We start from the raw sequence: 24,999 nt of genomic DNA, 5'->3' as shown, positions 1-24,999 counted from the left end.
ACTTCCTGACCCAGGGCACCACCACTTCCTGACCCAGGGCACCACCCCTTCCAGACCCAAGGCTCCACCAATTCCTGACCCAGGGCACCACCACTTCCTGACCCAGGGCACCACCACTTCCTGACCCAGAGCACCACCACTTCCTGACCCAGGGCACCACCACTTCCTGACCCAGGGCACCACCACTTCCTGACCCAGGGCACCATCACTTTCTGACCCAGGGCACCACCAATTCCTGACCCAGGACACCACCACTTCCTGACCCAGGGCACCACCACTTCCTGACCCAGGGCACCACCCCTTCCAGACCCAGGGCACCACCACTTCTGGCCCAGGGCACCACCACTTCCTGACCCAGGGCACTACCCCACGTAGGTTTTGAACTCGCAACCCAGAAGTGGAGGGCTAGTGATAAAGTGTCAGGACACCTTAACCACTCGGCCACCGCAGCCCCTAGGGGCAGGATGACCTATAGTCATCGTGTGTCGTTCGTCGTCCGCAGTGTGTAAACTTTTCACATTTCAAACTTCTCAAGTTCCATTGGTGGGATTGAGCTGAAACTTGCATGGAATGATACCGAAATGGTCCTGACCAAGGGTTCTTATATTTGCAGGGAGGTTCCAAAATGTTTGTCAAATGGGGAACAAAAAACAAAGCTGACTTTGCAGCAAAAGAACAGGTAACATAAACTGAAAACCATTGTGACTGTATTTTCTGTGGCAAATCGAACCACTAAAAACAAACTGAAATTCATAAAAAATGTAGATCAAGCACCTCTTAAGATGCTAAATATATCAAATGAAAATTTTATTAAATTACAACTGCAGAAAGTTAAATGTATTTTCCTATCATAAAGATTAATGTTTCATGTTTAGAATTTAACTATGTGATTTCAAAAGAAAAAATCCCCTTATATATGACTTAGGTAGTTTCCCCTAAATTCTAGGTAAATCTCTGGTATGACGTTACATTTGACACCTTATTGAGTGGCTGAAGGTCCACAAAAAATGGGAATTATATGGTCCCCAAACCCCAAGGGGCCTGTCAGGGATGGGGCCAAAAAGGATCAAATTGACTAAAATTTCAAAAAATCTTCTCTACTCCTAAGATATGGTAGAATCAAATAAATCAGTCCATTATATTAATTGTGACTTGAAATTTGGTCTTAAAGTCCATTTTCTTTACAGACAGGATACTGGTGCAGCTGGCACCACTTCTTGACACGGGGCACCACCACTTCCTGACCCAGGGCGCCACCATTTCCTGACCCAGGGCACCACCACTTCCTGGCCCAGGGCACCACCACTTCCTGACCCAGGGCACCACCACTTCCTGACCTGGACCTAGATGTTAAAATGTATGCACAGATATTATTGAATAGTGTTTTTGGTTTCTGTACTTCAATATTAAAGAAAGACAGTTCTGTCATGTATTTTTAGGTATTGTAATGTACTGAGACAATGATACAACTTGTATGGTACTGTATTGTATCTCAGTGTTGGTGTTCTATGGTGGTTTTAAATGTTAGAAAATATATGTATGTTTTCTGAATTGCAGGGACATTTTGAAGAAGAGCCAGTCTCTGTCCAAGAAACCAAAATTAGAGAAAACTCAAGGTATCCTACTCTTTGGCTTTGAATCATTTATGAAATTTAATAGGGAAAATCAAAGGCAAAAAATATTTTAAAACAACCAATAAAAATCATATCAAAACACTTAATTTCAACAAATAGTTTCACTCTGTTTCAGCAAGATAACTTCACATCAAATTTGCCCAGTATCTTTAAATTAAGGGGAAGTTAAAGGTTGGGATTGATAACAGTACACATGATCTGCTTATTTACAGATGTTGATAGGTATGACTACATGATTGGCCAAAAGTAATTTTTGTGTTGCGTACCAATCTAAAGGGAACTTATCAATTGTTTGCAATAGACACACTTGTTTACATTGCATTGCAGGTATGTGACCTGGGAAGAATTTGAAAAACTGAAAAATGACTTCTTGAAACTGAAGAAGAAAATGGAGAAGTAAAAAACCTTAGAACCCATGCAAGTTTCAAGAAAGGCCAGCCAAACACACCACCGTGAACCAACAACACCAACAACACCTAGAACATCACAGCAGACAGACTCGACAAGGATATCCCAATCAACACCAACACCACAGCAGACTGATACAACAAAGACAACAGAACAAACATCATCATCATCATCATCATTATCATCATCATCATCATCATCATCAACAGACATACAGACATACAATGGTCACACATTGAGTGACTTGATGGATATGGTGTGCTACAAAGATAATCTTTATGCGTGTTGTGCACACCATATTACTGGTTCTGTTTCCAGTAAATTATATTGTATCACACAGTGTGACAGGACAGAGGACAAACAGTCATTGTGCTGCCAAACTCAAATTTGATGGTCGGCTTTACAACATTTTCCTCGCTGTCTTGGGGTGTAGAGGGGGGGGTGTTATGAGTACATGTACTTTAAAAAAAATAATGCCATTGAATTAGATTTCCAGAGCAAATAATGAAGTGATTTTTATTGGTATGTTTTGTCAAATCTTATTATCTAAGATATTTTAGAATTATACATGCATGTCCATTGTGTAATTTTATTGTTTTCAATCTGTGCTAACAGTTGTATATTATTTTAGAAAGATCCTTTTTTTCAAGACGCTACTTTTGCTTTTGATGTTTGCTATAATAATAAAAAAAATGTACATGTATGCATGTACATTGTACATAGTTAATCATGTGGCCTTACTGTTCTCCATAAAGGTACTGTATTGTTTTTTTTTTATTATAATTGTCAACCAACTCTCAAGTACATTAGACTTTTTACAACTATAAGGTTAAACCAGGTCGACCATGGTTAATCATGGTTTGACCATGGATAATTAGACCATGGTCAATCGTGGTCAACCATGGTCACGGTTCGCAGGGGTCAGTCCTTTGTAGTTTGACTTGAAGCAGTTTACAGGTTTATGAGGAGTTGACTGGAAAAAATTCCCCCTACACCCAAAAAACAAAGTATAGTGACCTGGTTACCATGGTAACCACAAAATTACAACATGATCTAGATAACGCTCATCTACAATGTATAAAAAACAAAAGAGGTAAACCATCATATTTATTATTGCATACAATCTCTCATGTAAGGGACATAACTCTGGTCTTGTCCTTTATTAAATTATCTCCCTTTGATTGTTTCACACTGGTCTGTAAGTGTTGTTCAGTTTCAGACAGAGTTGCTACAATTAAGCCATTTGCTTTTCAAAGTAGACAAGTTGGCATACATATTCCACAATGTTGTCTCCTTATTCTGAAATGTATTAAGCTGATTGTACACATTAGCATATTTCATTTAAGCATGACTATGATGTTACTTATTTCACTTTTTAATTTTTGTGCTTTTAATCTGTTGCCTAAAAAGTACATGTCAAATTAAACTAAACTTGGTATAAATGTAGTTAGATCACACAGTGAAAATCTCAACAACACAGCCTTCATTTATAGAATATCTTCCAGAATCTATGGAACAGTGACTCTGGAAATTAAGATTGCTGGGAATCTAGAAATTTTTGGTTCTTAATGTGTTCATATCCTGATCAGTTTCTCAAAAAGTATCAATGTTACTTCTACCAAACTGGAATATAGTTGTATTGTTGTATGAACATCTAGACACACCCTACATAATACATGAATTTTGGGGTTAAAAATGAAATATTTATCTGAGTTTTGAGAATTTGTGATTTTGTAATATTGTCCAATATTTATTTTGCAATGCATCAATATTTACTCATGTCTATGATATGTAGAGAGTGCTTCCATGCTATGTGGAAATTTGTTATCGCTATTTCTCAGAAACTCATGAAGGGATCTTTCTGAAATTTCATATGTAGGTTCCCCTTGGTGCCTTGTTATGCATATTGCATTTTGAGACTAATCGGAAAACAACATGGCCGACAGTCAGCCATCTTGGATTTTGACAATTGAAGTTTGTTATCGCTATTTCTAAGAAAGTGCTGAAGGGATCTTTCTCCAATTTCATATGTAGGTTCCCCTCGGTGCCTAGATATGCATATTGAATTTTGAGACTAATCGGAAAACAACATGGCCGACAGGCAGCCATCTTAGGTTTTGACGATTGAAACTTGTTATCGCTATTTCTAAGAAAGTGCTGAAGGGATCTTTCTCCAATTTCATATGTAGGTTCCCCTCCGTGCCTAGCTATGCATATTGCATTTTGAGACCAATGGGAAAACAACATGGCCGACAGGCAGCCATCTTGGATTTTGACAATTGAAGTTTGTTATCGCTATTTTTCAGAAAGTACTGAAGGGATCTTTCTCAAACTTTTTTATAAGTTCTCCTTGGTCTGTAGTTCTGCATATTGCATCTTGGGACCAATAGGAAAACAACATGGCCGACAGGCAGCCATCTTGGATTTTGACAATTGAAGTTTGTTATCGTTATTTATCAGAAATTGCTTAAAGGATCTTTCTGAAATTTCATATGTAGGTTGCCCTCTGTGCCTAGTTATGCATATTGGATTTTGAGACCAGTCAGAAAACAACCTGGCCGACAGGCAGCCATCTTGTATTTTGACAATTGAAGTTTGTTATCGCTATTTTACAGAAGGTACTGAAGGGATCTTTCCCAAATTTCATATGTAGGTTCCCCTTGGTCCCTGGTGTTGCATTTTGGAACCGATCCGAAAACAACATGGCCGACAGACAGCCATTATCGCTGAATCTTAAATTTTATATATAGGTTCCCCTTGTTTGAAAAGTACTAAAGGGCTGTTTCTGAATTTACACAGATTAGTAAGACTTAGAGGAAGGGAAAAGTAGAGAAAAGATCAATCTGACATGGAACCTATAAAGATCATTCAATGGTGGGCGCCAAGATCCCTCTGGGATCTCTTGTACAATTGTGTCATTTGTAGGTAATCTTTGGAGCTAACTTTTCTATGTCATATGTTGTTGTTTTCTTTGTTAATTATTATTTCAAAGGCGTTTAATTAAAAAATTATGAAAAAAATAATTAAGTAAGTTATTATTACTTTTCATTCATGTACACATATTTATCTGCAAATAAGGACCTGCCTTTAAGGAATCAATCTTCATTTTTGCAAAATCATCAATTTTATATAAAACAGTAAGCTGTAAGGGGTTCACAAGTAAACACTCCACCAAAAATTATTATAATTTTTTATATAAGAGAAGAAGGTGTAAAAGTTCAAGGAGTAGTAGTGTGCAGCCAGCCGGGATCGAACCCGCGACCCTCCCCTTACAGATTTGCAGCATACGAGCAGCATGCTGGTAGCATGCGCAGCCCATGCTGCCATCATGCTGAAAAATTTTGCCCTAGTAATTATAAGGGGAGCAGAATGCTGGCAGCATGTTTCAAATATTTAAATTATGCTGCCAGTATGCTACAGGCTGGCCAGTGGTGTTACAGTGACCATGTTGCCAGTATGCTGCAGACCATGTTGTCAGTATGCTGCAGACCTTGCTGCCAGTATGCTGCAGGCTGGCCAGTGGTGCTACAGTGACCATGCTGCCAGTATGCTGCAGGCTGGCCAGTGGTGCTACAGTGACCATGCTGCCAGTATGCTGCAACCTCAACCAGCAGCATGCCAGGAGCAAGGCCAAGAGTGCCTTATTGACCATCCTGCCAGTATGCTGCAACCTTAGCCAGCCATCACCTCTGTACCATCTAATTATTGGACAATGCTGCCTCCATTGCATCCCAGCAGCATACAGAATCATGACTGGAGAAAGATTATTAGAGGACTTCAACTTGGAATTTAACATACATAGAAAGACAATATTTCAATTGAAAATGATTTATTATGAATCAAACACACACTTGTTGGATGCTTAAAAGCAAAAACCATGAAAATGATTACACTTCCATTCACATCTCAATTAATATGCCAATAAAATGTGCAATTACATGTCATAATAAAGTGTACAAAGTTTGATAGAAAATTAGAAAGATCAAAAAAGAAGGTCTAGATCTACAGACTAGATCAACAAGAATCAAATACTGAAAGAAACTGCAAAAATAGCTGAATCGTGATTCTTTTCAAGGCAACACAGCTTCATATAATTATATGTACCCAAAGTTATTAATTATTAAACCTCAGTTTCAAAGATTTTCAGATTGTAGTAGAAGTTTTCTGAACTCTATACAAAAATTTAAAAAAATTGATAAACAAATGGTCAAAACTTTTGCTAACATAATCAAATGAATATGATGGTCACAGAATTAAATGTTTCATTGATATATTCACACACACTTCCAAGTCTTCAAGACACATTATTTTATTTCTATATCATCAACATTAATTTGACAAGTCAGCTACTTCTTTTTCTTCTTTTTTTTCAGTTTTTATATATCAGTCCTTATAATAATTAGTATCTTTTCAGTTCACTTCATTTTGTCTCTGACTGTTGGACTTGCTAGCTTTTTGCCATATTGTCGTTCAGGCTCCTCTTGAAGATGCAAACATATGTAGACTGGACACAGTAGCCTGAAAATACAAGAAATTCTAAGATATAAAAACTATTCCTCGTTACCATATTTTCTCTTTTACATGTTACAAGAAACAACTTCCGCTTACCAGATTGCCTTGTCAGATGTAACCAGAGACAAATTCTGCTTACCAGATTATCTTTGTCAGATGTTGCCAGCGACAACTTCCGCTTATCATATTGTCTTTGTCAGATGTTGCCAGCGACAACTTCCGCTTATCATATTGTCTTTGTCAGATGTAAACAGAAACAACTTCTGCTTATCATATTGTCTTTTTATACAATGTATTTCATTTTAAAAAGTCTGTTTTTCCTGTTGTACTTAAGAAAATGACAATAATTTACAATAACATCCTGGCCATTCACTCAGTTTTATATGAAATACACACATATCATTGTGAAAATAAATTAAAAATATGCATGTAGTGGTTTTACCAACGATTTCAAAAAATAAAATTTCTTTCAATTAGTATCCATGTATTCAGCTATGGTAGAAAACTGGGTAAAACAAACCAAGATTCAGTCTATATGGATTGTGAGAAATCCAATCAGTTATTTTGAGTTTGTTATATAACATCTAATAATTATTTAAATAACACTAATTCACTGAATATTATGATTATAAACCCACCTTGAAAATATGAAACAGATAAGTGAGTTATCTCCCTTTGATCATCCAATAATGACAAGATAGTTGTTTGACAAATTTGATATTTTTGAGTAATAAAGAATGTAATTCAAACTTATAATCAAGCATCAAAATATACATTGATAAGGTAGCAGTGTACAGTAAAATTGCCCATTAAAATAATGCATATGTCGCAATTAAGACAGTCATACATTTGTATACAGACTTTGGTTGAACCTGAACAATGCTAAATAGTTATGAGTCTAGACAAGATTTTGTGTATGACAGAGTGACACCAGTAAACCTCTGTTTGTTGTAGAGGCCATAATTCGGACTAGCTCTAAGTCACAATGTTCTTCATACTACATATACCTGAAGGGGTGTTATCCAAGTATTGTTTGTGTTATTCCTAATTAAGTGAACCCAGTCTTTGGGCAGATACCTTCAGCCATGACCTGTGACAGACAGCAGCTCTGGTAGAATGTTGGTCTGTTTTAGGAAGTTTGCTGTGTCCAAGTATTGTTTGTGTTGTTCTTGGTGAACCCGGTCTTTGGGGAGCGGAGGCGTCCTCAGCCTGTTACTGCAACTGTGGTACAATTAATGTTCTGTTTTAGGAAACTTTTCGTGTCCATGAGCTGGAATTCTCCAAGCTGGTCCTTGGTCAGGTCGTTCAAGAATATATATCATAAGCTCTATCCTACACTCAATCTATCAAAAATAAACAAATATTATTAGATTATCATTAAATTACACATATAATTGTATCTGGCTTATCAACAATTGTGTTTACATTTTAACATACGTTACGAGTGATTAGTGGCCACGTCAAAACCAATTGAAAATTTATCAGGAATTAAATACCAAATTAACATCACATACATGTAATTTGCTTTCAAAGTACCCTTTATATAGTTCCCCATTCTGGTGATAATGGTCAGATGTTACAGGATGTTGTTAAAGTCAGTGGTCGGTAAAGTCAGGTTTCACTGTATATTATAGGTACCCATAATTTCAAAAGTCAAGAAATTTAAATTTTGTTGCAGTTATATACGCTTTGGACTATATTTTGTGTGAAATGACTAAAGATTCTTACATCATTACTAATGATGATATAAGTGACGATATTAGCAAGATCAGCATAAGTTTTTTATCAAGTTGAGAATTTCTGATATTCCACTGGTAAAAATGATAAATTACCCGATATTTATCTCTGACTGACCTAATTTTCAAATCTGTAGAAGTTGATGAACTATTTATCTCACCTGTTGAAATCTGTTACCTTATTTTCTCACCTGTAGAAATCTGTGACCTAATTTTCTCACCTGTAGAAATCGTTTACCTAATTTTCTCAGCTGTAGAAGTCTGTAACCTAATTATCTCACTTGTTGGAGTCTGTGACTTAATTATTTCACCTGTAGAAGTCTGTGACCTAAGTATCTCACCGGTAGGAGTCTGTGACCCAATTATCCAACCTGTAGAAGTCTGTGACCTAATTATCTCACCTGTAGAAGTCTGTGACCTAATTATCTCACCTGTAGAAGTCTGTGACCTAAGTATCTCACCTGTAGAAGTCTGTGACCTAATTATCTCACCTGTAGAAGTCTGTGACCTAATTATCTCATCTGTAGAAGTCTGTGAACTAATTATCTCACCTGTAGCAGTCTGTGACCTAATTATCTCACCTGTAGAAGTCTGTGACCTAATTATCTCACCTGTAGAAGTCTGTGAACTAATTATCTCACCTGTAGAAGTCTGTGAACTAATTATCTCACCTGTAGAAGTCTATGAACATGTTCCAGGTGTTTTACATTTGTACTCCTCCAGTTGTGCTCACATGCTGAGCTGTTTTTGCTGCATTTGTGTCAAGTCTGTGGCTATCATCTGAAACACAGTTGTAGGTGTGGCATTTTCATTTAAAGTTTGTGACAGAACATAATCTACAACATTATAAGTAAAATGAATGTAATCATTGTACAATATTGTGGCCCAGTTTTACTTGGTAATAACAACAGATTTATTTGTTTTTCATCTCGTGCTAATCCTACACAATTATTATACTTCAAAGATACAAAAGTATCTTAATGATATACCAAATCAAGAAGTCCAGAGGGCCTGTATCGTTCACCAGGTTTATTTGAGCAAACATCAAAATAATGTTCATGTTCAATTCGTTCATAGCTTTATTTGTTGATGTCTAACAATGCTATATATATGGTTATGGGGTGGGGATCTCAACTGCTTCAAAGATATAACACGGAAACGAAGTCAGACTTAACATGATTTTGTTTAAAGAAACTAAGTCCCTTGGGGTGGGGAAAGGCCCCAGGGCCTATTCTTACGACAGGATTGTGTTCATCTCTTGATGCCCAGCAATGCTATATATGGTTAGAGGGTGGGGATCTCAACAGTTTCAAAAATAAATGAAGTCCTTTATAGCAATATAGTCAAATTGCTCCCTTTTGCCCTACCCCTGGGGGTCAGCCCTATCATTTGTATGAATTTGAATCCCAACCAACTAGGAAATTGTTACCACTGAAATATCAATGTCATATGTACATTGCTTAGTTCCAGAGAAGAAGTACATTTATATAAGTTCAATATTTCCAAATGGACCCATTTGGCCCCACCCATCAGGCCCCATCATTTGTAAACCTTTGAATGCCAGTCACATATAGAGATACTTCCTACCTTTGGTTAAATTCTGATCTGCGGTTAAGAAGAAGTCAATTGTCGATGGATGGACCCCACATGCAAGTCGACGGATGCCACAGTATGGCAAAAGCTGGCCTTGGCCTGTTGGACCAGGTGAGCTAAAAATTAGCCACTTTGTATTGCTATACTTTGCATAAGTTTGGTTCATATCAGATGAACTGCACCTTATTTCTGTTGCTGCTGATATATACCTCAAAACTCTGACATCTGACTCTCCACACCTTGACCTTTCACCCAGCAAACCCTTTCTTTTGACTCGCCATGTCTTGACCTTTCACCCTCAAAACCTTGACCTTTCAGTCTCCACACTTTGACCTGTCACCATGCAATTATAAACCCTTACTTTTGTCCCTCCGATCCTTGACCTTTAACCCTCAAAATTGTGACCTTTCACTCTCCAAACCTTGACCTTTCACCCTGCAAACCTTGACCATTCATTCTTCAAACCTTGACATTTGACCCTCCAAGCTTTGACCTTTCACCCTGCAAACCTTGACCATCATTCTTCAAACCTTGACATTTGACCCTCCAAGCTTTGACCTTTCACCCTCCAAACCTTGACCTTTCACCCTGTAAACCTTGACATTTGACCTCCAGGCTTTGACCTTTCACTCTCTAAACCTTGACCATTCATTCTTCAAACCTTGACATTGACCCTCCAAGCTTTTACCTTTCACCCTTAAAACCTTGACATTTCACTCTCAGTATTGTGTATATCACCCATGGCTTGATGTAGCACTTACAGTACATCCATCCTTTGATGGTACACAAAATGGAAGAGCTTCTTAAATTGGACTTGGCCAAATAAGGGGATGGATTCCTGGACAATGTTTGATTCATTAGGAATGGCTGAATTAAGTTATAGATACACACTTGCTACACAATTTAAAACCCAACATTTGACAGGTTTATAACCTTTTAAGGATATGACAGGTCTCCATATTCATGCTGCAATACTGGATGTTTACATATACACCCAGTGATATTTTGAGAAAATACCAGGTCATTTTGCACAGTAAAACAAAGTCATCTGACAGTTTGGAACAAATATCAGATATGTCAACATTACACCTAAATGTTTCAATCAAAATACCATTACAAGAGGCCCATGGGCCCTAACTGTCACCTGATGTGTTATAATTCTTTGACTTAGCTTTAAGCATGTTTGAACCCTGTGACCTTGAATGTAGGCCAAGGACAGTCCTTTGAACAAACATTGTACCCCTTCATGCCAGCATGCAACAGGGCCAATATTAAGTTTCTGGATCTCTTGGTTACTGAGAAGAAGTTGTTTAAATTTTTTTAGCATATTTGACCCCAATGACCTTGAATAAAAGTCAAAGGTCATCCAATGAACAAACTTAATTAGTAACCCTTCATCCCAGCATGCTACAGACAAAATATCAGGTCTCTGGACTTCTTGGTTATCAAGAACAAATCCATTAAATGTTTAAGCATATTTGACCATAGCTGTTACCTTGAATGAAGGTCAAGGTCATTCATTTGAACATACTTGGTACCCCTTCACCTAAGAATGTTACAGACCTAATATCGGGTCTCTGGGCCACTTGGTTATCAAGACGTCATTTAAATTTTTTTAGCATATTTGACCTATGTGACCTTGAATGAAGGTCAAGGTCATCCATTTGAACAAATCTTGTAGCCCTTCATGCCAGTATGCTACATACCCAATATCAGGTCAGAAGTTGTTGACTTACATGGGGTCCATGATCTCAATTAATACAGATTTATTCCCCTTGATCTGAGAGTGCAGTATGACTGATTTTATCTGAAAATACAAATATAAACATTCACAGACAAGCAAAGCTTTGTTTTTAACAGAATTATTTCATATAGTATTTGGCACACCTTTTGAGTTATAAAGATTTAACTGCTGAAAATAATTATTTTTAAGATTGATAACAAAGGTGAAATGAGCATATTTAAAGCTGCTGGGATTCCAAGCAATATAAAAAATCCTGAGACCCAAGCCTGCTCAGATCATCATCAACACCTGCATGGAGACCACTGTAACATGCAGATCCTGACAACTACACATACAGGTTAATCAGCCAATTGATGCCAAGAGACTATGGAACAATGCTATTCTGGAGCATCAAGTGTGGACAGGATATCTGAAATTTGATTCTTGTTTAGCCTGGGTTACGAGGTGGAGGAAAGCCGAAATACCCGGAGAAAAACCATCGGTCTACAGTCAGTACCAGGCAACTGCCCCATGTGGGTTTCGAGCTCGCGACCCAGAGTTGGAGGGCTAGTGATAAGTTGCTGAGACACATAAACCACTCGGGCCCCCGGAAGAACTCAAAGCAATGGGGATGGGGTTGGTCAGAGAGACTTCGGTGTAATACCTGCCAATATGTCATCCTTCGGCTGAGATCTGTAGGTTCAGAAATCACATCTGGTTCAACAGTAATCAAGAGACTGGTTTCTGTGAACAAAATGCAAATAAGTCACCAACTCAGACAGAAGGAACTTACATAAAGCATCGAGGCCAACTTTGCATTAGGGGATCTAGATACATGTGTCATTCGAGGAACCAGGCCCCTGTGCTAACTTATCAATCAGGAATGGACAATCTAAATTCATCAACTAGTGACCATTGATAAGTTACAGCAAATAACTGTGTGCTAAATATGAATGTGAACCATCAACTGTGTTTAATATTATATGTACACAATAATTACATAACATTAGAAATATTTCAATGAAGTGTAATATCACAGTTTATTTTTAGCACATTTTATTACCAGGGGCGTAGCTAGGCCAACAAAAATGTTAAGCCCAGGCGAGGGGTGTGGTTCCAGGGCAGAGCATTGGGGCTCATTTCCTCGATACTGTGGTGGTGGAGGATTGCCTCGTTGCTAGGCCTGGAGATGCTGTGGTTGAACTGGGTTTAGCTGCTGTGGCTGAAAGCTCGCCTGCTGCTGGCCATGAGTATAATTGGACTGATACCAGGACTGAGTTCCTTTCTTCTGTTTACCATGAGAACCTTTACCCTTGTCTGCTTTAGCTCCACTCTGCTTTGCTGTAGACTTTTATTGGGTTTTCTTCATATCTGCCATATCTGTTGTCAATTGCTGGATAAGTCCCTTCATCTCTTTCAGCTGCAGCCATATGCACAACAGGTTTGACCTTATCAGCTACCTTACCTGGAGTTGTCACCTCTTCCCGCTGCATCAAATCCCATTCTACTTAGTGTACTGCAATTCTCAGCTCATCAAACGGTCTGACAGTATCATACTTTTGACCAGTAACATCTTTGATTTCTCGTCTCAACCCAGACCAGAACATTGTACGTAGCATTCCCTCTGCATTCCGATCTGGGACATCTCCTTGTTGTGCTGCCTTATTCATAATATCCTCAAGCCTGCAACTCCATGTAGACACATCCTCTCCCTCCTTCTGACGAGCACTGAAGAATTTTGCTAACAAGTTTTCCCCTTTCTCAACTGCTCCAAATATGCTGTCCATCTTGGCAACAATCTCCCTGACACTTGCGTTAGGTCCCACATTCATCACTACCTTGCTGGCTCTACCCTTCAATGACCTCCTTAATGCTGTGGCCACCACTTCCTCTCCATGTTTTACAAGCAAGGACCCCACCTCATATCGCCACACATCATAAGTGTCCTTTTCCTCCCCTGAAAAAACTGAAATCCTCACCGCAGGATTAAATGTCACAGTATGGGCAGGTGCCGGCTGTACATCAGGATCCACTTTAATAGCCTTTGTCTTAATCCATTCCTTTACAGTTGCCCCACTCACCTCATCACCTGGATTAAATCCCGTATCTGAAGACAGCACCAAGTACTCCTAACTGATCCTGAGTGAATTCCATTATGAATGTGTAAATTCCAAGTTATAAACAAGTAAACAACACACTTACCTGGTGAATATTACAAAGTCAAAAGCCTGGATGCAACAGTCAACTATTATATCAATATATGATAAATGAAATCAAATTAAATCTGAAATCAATGGGGGGAAAAAATCACATAGATAAATATAACACAACACCAGCATACATCAATAGTAAATATATACAACAGCGCAACTAAATCAACTTCTGAATAAATAAATGATCAGAAGATAATTTAAATGAACTGACTACTTCCTCACCATACACCAAACAAATAAACATGGAACATTTAACATAAAACATATAACATCAAACATATATCTGTCATCCTATATAGCAGTTCCAATCAGCAATGTCAAAGTGTCAATGTCAATTCGAAAGAAAATGTCAAGTTTCAAATGCAAATTTTTTTTTAAGAAAAAAAAAATCAAAGAAAAAATTTACAAAATATTCCTAATCATAACATCACTAAAACAGAAATCTATAATGTTAATGTTAGTTACATTCTACTAAGAACAATGATCAAGTTTTGAAAAAAATATCAACTGGCAAAAATAATCAAAGTACTGAAAGTACTGCAGGAGGCGTTAGTCGGATGTAAAAGGTGATATTTGAAATAAAGCAAGAATAGAAATTAAGCTGATATCAACATGATGAAACATTTCCACTAAATTGTGTCAAGCCAACTAGACAAAATGGTTTTCACAGTCCTGATGAATGTAATGCTTTAGACTGTTCTGATGTACATAATGGTTTTAACCATCTTCAAGTTTCAAACCAACTTCTACTTAGGTAGTTAAACATTTTATTTTTTTTCAAACCAACTTCTACTTAGGTACATGTCGTTAACATTCATACTTCAAAACCAACTTTTATACTTAAGTAGTTCAAAATTTGCATTTATGTGTTTAAAACCAACTTATACCTAATAGGCCTAGGTATTAGAAAGGTCTAAACGATATGATACATATTTAGATACGCTATAACAATACACGATATGTATTGAAAATACATGAGTTTCTGCTTCTTTTTTGTTGAAAATGTGCAATGGCTTTCAATATCTTGTAAAAAAAATTGCTTATTCCTTTCTATTTTGATCTTAGAATAATATCAAAATTTAGATTGACGACTTTTAAAAATTATTACTTTTTTATTCAGCAAAGACATCATTTTTTAAAGGACAATTATTTCAAAATTAGGTATTAATTCCATCTATTTTAATAGATCCAATATCAATATTAACAATAAACTGTGATTTGTAATTTGTTGTTTTTCAATTTACCACCAAGATGTAGACACTAGCCTATTAGGTACTGTATATAAATATAAGTCCCTTGGGGTGGGGAAAGAACCTGGGGCCTATTTTTGCATCAGGATTGTGTTCATCTCTTGATGCCCAGCAAAGCTATGTATGATTATCGGGTGGGGATCTGAATGGTTTCACAGATAAAACAAAAAGTAATCAGTCTTCCATTGTGGGAAAAGCTTTACCATTTTTACAATATTGAATCCCTAACCCAAAAGGATGCTAATAATCAAATATGATAGAAATCCATCGCCTCCTTCCAAACAATTAATTGTTTATATCAATTTAGCCAAATTGACCCCTTTTGGCCCCGCCCCTCAGCCCCTGGTGTCATCCCCACCATTTGTACAATTTTGAATCCCTACCCCATAACAATGCTACCAGAAAACTGTGAGAGATATCCATTGCTTAGTTCCAGGGAAGAAGTTGTTTACTTAAATTTAGCCAAATTGACCCCTTTTGGCCCGATTATCTGGCCCCAGGGAGATCAGCCCAATCATTAGTACAATTTTGAATCTTGAAAGAATTTTGATTTTTTCCATCATTTGACTCCTGTGACATTGAATGAAGGTCAAAGTCAAAGATAAGAATAACATTTGTAGCCAGCTATACATGTTACAATGTGCCAAACATCAAACCTTCATGTGTATATAGATAAAAGAGCATAAACCTTTTATCTGCAATTTTGGATTATTTTTTAATTTTGGCTGGAAAAAAATAGCTTTATATTTTTCTTTTCTAAGTGCCATATCTCTGTCATTTTTCATCTGATGACAATAAAATATGCACATTCTGTTTCAGTGAACTAGGTATGCTCTTCCATATGAAATGAAAAAATACTCAATTTGATATTTTTATTTTTGACCTTCTTTTGACCCCATAACAAGTCTTTGACCTTGACATTCTCTGATAATATGCCATTGAGAAAAGTTAGCCCTGACCACATGCTAACCATTTTCCAATGAAAATGAAACAAATTATGCTAAAACAATATTTCCCATATAAACTATAGTAAAATGTATGCCCTTCCCAGGGGGAATGTGACACACAGGGGCCATGAACATTAACAATTTTGTTAAACAGCTTAAGAACCTTTTGTACACCATTCTGTGATATCTGGGTCTTGAGAAGAAGACCGACGCATGACGACAGATCAAATTATAATCATGATCGATGGTGTATATTATGAGCTGAATGTCAAAGGATTGTAAATGCTGTACATACAGTATTATAATTATATTATCAGGCAGTCAGCATAAATGTATGTTTCATATCTATAATATTAGAAGTTTGACGTTTTTGTACGATATATATATACTTAATTTTGACACAACATTAAAGGAGTTAGTTACTTTCATAAATTCAGATGTTTTTTCTAGAGTTGACTAATATATATCAGGGGTGTAAAAATCCACTAGCCCGACGCCCGGGGCTAGTGAATTTCCAGGACGGGCTAGCTGAAAAAATGTGCCTACTAGCCCCGGGCTAGTTGGTCCTTCGCTAGTAGGGGACGACTTATCATCGTTTCCTAAATTAGGAATCTTGTCAAATGCTACATTCTCTAATTGTCGAATCCACGAAAGTAAAAGTAAATTATTTCTTTTGTTCTTGTTCATAACGGTTCGCTAAATTGCGCTCTGTTGTATCGTAGGCTACAGTTGGAAATACCCTTCTACCTTTTTATAGAACAGTGACGCAATGCGTCGTACTGTAACGTGATTGGCTACAATCGTATCACTTTCACTGCGGGATAACATACCATGTAATGCGTTAAAATACAGAGACTTCAACAAAATGGAAGTTATTTTTGAATGTTTGTTCAATAAAGATGATCATTTAATCGAAATTTATAATTTTAATCACGACTTGTATCCATTTTTATGTAGCGATAACTGTTACATTAGGAACGCGGTTATGTCGGGAGATATTTTCCAACAAGGACAGCACAAGTGATACACTAGTACCACTCCTTTGTGCAAAAAAACCCCTCTCTCTCTTAATTTTTTTTTTAAATTAGCGCTCCTGTGCACCCCCCACAAACACTCCCATAATCGTCATCATTGACAAGGCGAGTTTAAAATAAGAAGAACTAATGAATTATTTTATTTTCCCGTGTAATAAAAAATAACGAGAGGCCCATGGGCCTTAACGGTCACCTGATTTTTGAAATATTTCAGTAAATTTGAATGAAAGAATGAATTTCAAAACAAATAAAACAAATGATAGTCAAAAATGTGATTTCCCTATAACTATAGTAAAGTTTATCCCCTCCCATGGGGCAAGCGCGAGACCCCGGGGCTAGGAAATTCACAATTATGGTAAAGCACCTTAAGACCCTTCGATCTGTGAAGAGTATTTAATTCTACCTTATTTGGGTTGTAAGAAGAAGATTTTTGAAATTTCAGTTAATTTGACCCTTTTTGGCCCCGCCCATCAGCCCCTGGGGGTCAGTCAGGGCCAACATGTACATCAAACTGTCATCCCAAGCTGATAACGTTAACGAAGTTAGAATGAATTCCAATAAAAATCCAACAAATAATAGTCAAAAATGTGATTTCCCTATATAAACTATAGTAAAGTTTACCCCCTACCCAGGGGCAAACGTGAGACCCCAGGGTCATGAAATTCACAATTTTGGTAAAGCATCATAAGACCCCTTCATCTATGAAGAGTATTTGATTCTAACATATCTGAAAGTAGAGAAGATTTTTGAAATTTTAGTCAATTTGACCCTTTTTGGCCCCGCCCACCAGCCCCGGGGGGTCAACCAGGGCCAACATGTACATACCATCAAACTGTCATCCAATGCTGATAATTTGAACCAAGTTAGAATGAATTCCAATTGATATCCAACAAATAATAGTCAAAAATGTGATTTCCCTATATAAACTATAGTAAAGTTTACCCCCTCCCCAGGGGCAAACGTGAGACCCCAGGGTCATGAAATTCACAATTTTGGTAAAGCACCTTAAGACCCTTCCATCTATGAAGAGTATTTGATTCTAACATATCTGAGAGTAGAGAAGAAGATTTTTGAAATTTCAGTCAATTTGACCCTTTTTGGCCCTGCCCACCAGTCCCTGGGGGTCAACCAGGGCCAACATGTACATAACATCAAACTGTAATCCCATGCTGATAATTTGAACCAAGTTAGAATAAATTCCAATAGAAATCCAACAAATAATAGTCAAAAATGTGATTTCCCTATATAAACTATAGTAAAGTTTAGCCCCTACCCAGGGGCAAACGTGAGACCCCAGGGTCATGAAATTCACAATTTTGGTAAAGCACCTTAAGAGCCTTCCATCTATGAAGAGTATTTGATTCTAGTATATCTGAGAGTAGAGAAGAAGATTTTTGAAATTTCAGTCAATTTGACCCTTTTTGGCCCCGCCCACCAGCCCCTGGGGGTCAACCAGGGCCAACATGTACATACCATCAAACTGTCATCCAATGCTGATAATTTGAACCAAGTTAGAATGAATTCCAATTGATATCCAACAAATAATAGTCAAAAATGTGATTTCCCTATATAAACTATAGTAAAGTTTACCCCCTCCCCAGGGGCAAACGTGAGACCCCAGGGTCATGAAATTCACAATTTTGCTAAAGCACCTTAAGACCCTTCCATCTATGAAAAGTATTTGATTCTACCATATCTGAGAGTAGAGAAGAAGATTTTTGAAATTTTAGTCAATTTGACCCTTTTTGGCCCCGCCCCTCAGGCCCCTGGGGGGTGGGGACCATATAATTTACAATTTTGGTTCACCCTCAGCCATGGAAGCTTCCTGTAAAATTTCATTGAATTTAGTTCAGCAGTTTTTAAGAAGAAGTTGAAAATGTAAATTGTTTACGACGCACGACGCCGGACAAAAGGCGATTGCAATAGGTCAACTGAGACTTTGTCTCAGGTGACCTAAAAAGCCTGGAGCATTTGCCAGTCTCAATTAGATGTACAAATTATTTTTGTATTGGTACACACAACATTTTGATTGGACGCCCATGCTTTCCGGATTGACCATGCTCGTGCACGTCATCTGTCCGATTTAATGTAGGCGGGGCCATGTTACAACACATTTGAAGTATTTTTTAAAGTACTACAACTGGGGTTTCTGAAATGGAATCGCGGGTGGAGCCAAACTTGTGACTGATGTCACGCACGTTCGTTCTGCACCCACGATTCCATTTCAGATAACCCAGTTATTTTTTTGTAGTACTTTTAAAAATGCTACAAGGTTTGTTAGATGCACAACTGAAAATGCAAGTGTATTGCAGAAATATATGTTTCATAATCTGAAAAAAACACCGACACTTTTGATTGCACAAATTTAAATCTGGTCCCAGTTGATTGAAAAATTCAGCACGTCGTGTTAATCAAATACAACCAGAACACAACAACAAGAGATCCCAAAGGGATCTTGGCGTCCACCATTGAATGATCTTTATAGGTTCCATGTCAGATCGATCTTTTCTCTACTTTTCCCTTCCTCTAAGTCTTACTAATCTGTGTAAATTCAGAAACAGCCCTCTAGTACTTTTCAAACAAGGGGAACCTATATATAAAATTTAAGATTTAGCGATAATGGCTGTCTGTCAGCCATGTTGTTTTCGGATTGGTCCCAAAATGCAACACCAGTGACCAAGGGGAACGTACATATGAAATTTGAGAAAGATCCCTTCAGTACCTTCTGTAAAATAGCGATAACAAACTTCAATTGTTAAAATACAAGATGGCTGTCTGTCAGCCAGGTTGTTTTCTGACTTGTCTCAAAATCCAATATGCATAACTAGGCACAGAGGGCAACCTACAAATGAAATTTCAGAAAGATCCTTTCAGCAATTTCTGACAAATAGTGATAACAAACTTCAATTGTCAAAATCAAAGATGGCTGCCTGTCGGCCATGTTGTTTTCCTATTGGTCTCAAAATGTAATGTGCATAACGAGGCACCGAGGGGAACCTACATATGAAATTTGAGAAAGATCCATTCAGCACTTTCTGAGAAATAGCGATAACAAACTTTGATTGTCAAAATCCAAGATGGCTGCCTGTCGGCCATGTTGTTTTCTGATAGGTCTCAAAATGTAATATGCATAACTAGGCACCAAGGGGAACCTTCATATGAAATTTGAGAAAGATTCCTTCAGTACTTTCTCAGAAATAGAGATAACAAACTTCAATTGTCAAAATCCAAGATGGCTGCCTGTCGGCCATGTTGTTTTCCGATAGGTCTCAAAATGCAATATGCATAACTAAGCACCAAGGGAATCCTACATATGAAATTTGAGAAAGATCCTTTCAGTACCTTCTCAGAAATAGCGATAACAAACTTCAATTGTCAAAATCCAAGATGGCTGCCTGTCGGCCATGTTGTTTTCCAATCAGTCCCGAAATGCAATATGCATAACTACAGACCAAGGGGAACATACATATGAAATTTGAGAAAGATCCCTTCAGTACTTTCTCAGAAATAGCAATAACAAACTTCAATTGTCAAAATCCAAGATGGCTGCCTGTCGGCCATGTTGTTTTCCGATTGGTCTCAAAATGCAATATGCATAACTAGGCACCAAGGGGAATCTACATATGAAATTTGAGAAAGATCCCTTCAGTACTTTCTCAGAAATAGCGATAACAAACTTCAATTGTCAAAATCCAAGATGGCTGCCTGTCGGCCATGTTGTTTTCCAATTGGTCTCAAAATGCAATATGCATAGCTAGGCACCAAGGGGAACCTACATATAAAATTTGAGAAAGATCCCTTCAGCACTTTCTCAGAAATAGCGATAACAAACTTCAATTATCAAAATCCAAGATGGCTGCCTGTCGGCCATGTTGTTTTCCGATTGGTCTCAAAATGCAATATGCATAACTAGGCACCAAGGGGAGCCTACATATGAAATTTGAGAAAGATCCCTTCAGTACTTTCTCAGAAATAGTGATAACAAACTTCAATTATCAAAATCAAAGATGGCTGCCTGTCGGCCATGTTGTTTTCCGATTGGTCTCAAAATGTAATATGCATAACTAGGCACCAAGGGGAACCTTCATATGAAATTTGAGAAAGATTCCTTCAGTACTTTCTCAGAAATAGCGATAACAAACTTCAATTGTCAAAATCCAAGATGGCTGCCTGTCGGCCATGTTGTTTTCCGATAGGTCTCAAAATGCAATATGCATAACTAGGCACCAAGGGAATCCTACATATGAAATTTGAGAAAGATCCTTTCAGTACCTTCTCAGAAATAGCGATAACAAACTTCAATTGTCAAAATCCAAGATGGCTGCCTGTCGGCCATGTTGTTTTCCAATTGGTCTCAAAATGCAATATGCATAGCTAGGCACCAAGGGGAACCTACATATGAAATTTGAGAAAGATCCCTTCAGCACTTTCTCAGAAATAGCGATAACAAACTTCAATTATCAAAATCCAAGATGGCTGCCTGTCGGCCATGTTGTTTTCCGATTGGTCTCAAAATGCAATATGCATAACTAGGCACCAAGGGGAGCCTACATATGAAATTTCAGAAAGATCCTTTCAGTACTTTCTCAGAAATAGCGATAACAAACTTCAATTATCAAAATCAAAGATGGCTGCCTGTCGGCCATGTTGTTTTCCGATTGGTCTCAAAATGCAATATGCATAACTAGGCACCAAGGGGAGCCTACATATGAAATTTGAGAAAGATCCCTTCAGTACTTTCTCAGAAATAGCGATAACAAACTTCAATTGTCAAAATCCAAGATGGCTGCCTGTCGGCCATGTTGTTTTTCGATTGGTCTCAAAATGCAATATGCATAACTAGGCACCAAGGGGAACTCACATATGAAATTTGAGAAAGATCCCTTCAGTACTTTCTGAGGATTAGCGATAACAAGAATTGTTTACGGACGGACGGACGGACGGAGGGACGGATGGACGACGGACCACGGACGCAGGGCGATTTGAATAGCCCACCATCTGATGATGGTGGGCTAAAAATAACAACAATGCATGTAAGAGTTTGTTTTTTTCTTTTCTTTTAATGTGAAGCAAATTATCAATGTAAAATTTACATGAGCCTTCATTTCTTCCCATTCTGGATTTATTCTGGAGATCTTCAGTTGAGAACTCATGCAAATGGTCCATAGTGACATCAGTCTGAACTCCTATCTGAATCCGGCTGTGAATATTAGCTGATGATGCTGTTTGTTGGGGTTATACGACATTTAGATGTATAACGTTAGACTAATATGTGTGTTTGTGTAAAATACTGAATGACTTGTATAGTGGCAATAGTCAGAAGAGTTCGGAGTCCCCACTGTTTAATCCACTGAATAATTTGTCGACGGATCCTTTCAGAACAAATGACTGCAGGTATTTTATTTTAAGATTCTATTTCTATTCTTATATTCGTGTAGAAGCGAAAATATGCGCTGGACTAAAGCCTTGTTTCAGTTTACCGCTTCGTTTTGTTTGTCCGGTTGTTCCGGTCGCCGCTTAGGTGATTGAAAAAAAATCGCTTACGTCATTGAGAACCGGCAAATCATCTATTGATATAGCGTGGCGACTTCGTTGATATTTTGTGTCAGATCGAATATTTTATGCAATTTCGGCAACAAATATTTGTTTTAACAATGCAACCCCAATTTGTTTTGTTGGTTTAAATATTTTTTATTTGTGTTTCATAACATAATTATTTCATATGAATAAAGTTTCAAACACCGTGCATTTTTGTATCTAATATGAGACGAATTGACTTAAGCATGAACGATAAAATAAATCGTCTGCTACTGTTTTCAATGACAAAAGTCGTCTGCTAGTCTTCAAATTACTCACTTTATTCTGTAATAATACAATTATACATAATGAAATGTCTGCAAATGGCTCTATCCAATCACTTGAAAGTCCAAACATATATCACACTAAGTGACTTTGTTATGTAAAATAAAATCATATAAAACGACAACAAAAAAACAAATAAAAACATAAAAATAATCAAAATAATAAAAAAAAAAAAAAAAAAATGAACTCCGCCAATATAAGTCCATGCCGGTCCCAAGCCCGGGTAAAGGAGGAGGGTTCGGGAAATAAGTACTTTAGTAGTTAACTATATCCCGATAAAGTGCTATTTTGCTACAGAAATCATACACAATTCCACCATGCATTTCATTTTTAAGTTAGAACATCTGATTCATAAGTTTATTTACTGTTTTTCATTAAAAAAAACTCATTGATAGAATTAATATTGTCTTAAGTTGTGTTGAATAGTGCTGCACTGCAACTGAAAGGTGGTTAGTTTATTGCAATACTAGGTATAATTGTAGTCGATATTATTCAAAAGTTTATGTTAAAAAATCATGGGCTAGTACAAAACCAGTCAGGGCTAGTGACAAAATATACCCTACTAGCCCAGGGCTAGTGAGTGTGAAAATTTTTTTACACCCCTGTATATCTTTTCAGTCTAGGTGCCGATGACATTGTTAATATCAGTTGATATCTCCCAGACAATGAAACACAATTAATGTTCATACGAACCTTCATGATTTTTTTCATCACCAGGTCGGAACAATAAAATATGATAATGAGCAATCTGAATACCGGTAGTCAATATGAGATTTGATAGGATGCCTCTCGTCGGTCAACCACTCGCTTAGCTTCTTTTTGTAGGAGTCAATAATATATGTATGAGAATTAAACTCTCGCGATGTATGTTGCACAATGTCATAAGTGCAAAGAAATACATTGTCCCTTAAGCCGAAAAAAAAATCACACTTAAGTAGCAATAACACATAATAGTCAAAACCCTATTATATGTGATCCGTGATAAGAATCAGTACTTAAGTATTTTTGGTAATTTATCCTGAAACGGTCTTCCATATTTGACATCCCGCAGATTGTTGCTTGTATATATAGTTTTAACAGATTTGAAGGTCAATATTTGAAAATACCCAAATGGTCATACATTTATTCATAACAAATAAAATTATTGACAAAAAGAATTTCATTTTTTTTTCACACTTCTGGAGACCAATAAGGAGATTGGTGATTATTTTAAGGGATTTGTAATGTTCCCGACATGAAAATCCAACATGAATATTGATATTTGAGAAAGTCTTATATTATATGGATTTGATATCGATTGCCAATATATATATTAATCATATAACATGAAAACTTTATGAAAACAACAAAAAGTTGTATTAATAGGGTAAAAGCAATTTGTATACATTTTGTTAATCTACAATTACTTTGTATTGTTTAAATAGCCTATGTAATACAAACATTTCACAGCTTTGTGCACATTACATGAAAACATTTGAAAAGGTTGAATAGCTGAATATTATATGAATAAAACAAGCTGGTTCAATAATTATTTTGCATTTCATATATATATATTCCGAGTGCGAGTGTAGCTACTGCAGTAAATCACGAAAATCCAGATCCTATATATTGTCTCTATCGTAACGTACAAATGACCACGACGACAGATGTGCCAGTTTTCTTAGTTTTAAAAACTAAACGATCAAATTCCATCACGTACAGATTCATGGATTTGAAATACATGAACTTCGATCGGTTATCGCAGTAGATATTGTGATTTTGTGGTCTGGCCAGGCTTGAATAACTTACCGTAAACAGTTTCGTCCTAAATAAACAAACACTTATTTCAGTGGGTCAACAAACAGATTTAAACTTTGTAAGTAACTTGCCTTTAATTCGTGTTGATAGATATTAATTTCTAGCGACAAACATCACACTTTGATGCTTCGTGTGAAGCTCGTATCCATAGTGCCATTTTGACCGAGTGCTCGCTCACTACATAGAAATCAGGCAACTATAGTCGATAAATGTAGGTTTGGAGTGAATAACACTTCGGTCCATATAGTGTGTATGACATTTCGTGGCATCACTAAATATCTGACCAAATC

At 37.1% G+C, this 24,999-nt stretch overlaps 2 long non-coding RNA genes across 4 annotated transcripts; one reads left to right on the top strand and one right to left on the bottom strand.

The window, feature by feature from the left end:
* Nucleotides 1-400: 400 nt before the first annotated feature.
* Nucleotides 401-3,121, top strand: LOC117320905. Its single transcript, XR_004531178.1, has 4 exons — nt 401-679; nt 1,188-1,357; nt 1,558-1,616; nt 1,962-3,121. It is a non-coding gene; the product is annotated as an uncharacterized LOC117320905 (long non-coding RNA).
* A 2,733-nt stretch (nt 3,122-5,854) lies between these two features.
* On the bottom strand, nt 5,855-12,545 carry LOC117320904. 3 transcript variants are annotated; one of them, XR_004531177.1, is made up of 5 exons: nt 12,271-12,545; nt 11,590-11,690; nt 8,962-9,070; nt 7,562-7,897; nt 5,855-6,560 (listed from the first exon to the last, which is right to left on the bottom strand). It is a non-coding gene; the product is annotated as an uncharacterized LOC117320904 (long non-coding RNA). The 3 variants fall into 3 exon arrangements; XR_004531175.1 differs by having other exon boundaries at nt 11,620-11,690; nt 12,271-12,539; XR_004531176.1 differs by having other exon boundaries at nt 7,632-7,897; nt 11,620-11,690; nt 12,271-12,538.
* Nucleotides 12,546-24,999: the final 12,454 nt, after the last annotated feature.

This window comes from Pecten maximus, unplaced genomic scaffold (genome assembly GCF_902652985.1).
Source record: "Pecten maximus unplaced genomic scaffold, xPecMax1.1, whole genome shotgun sequence".
NCBI classification, from domain to species: domain Eukaryota; kingdom Metazoa; phylum Mollusca; class Bivalvia; order Pectinida; family Pectinidae; genus Pecten; species Pecten maximus.
Note: the sequence above shows the minus strand (reverse complement) of the source record. Positions and strands in the feature narration are given on the sequence as shown.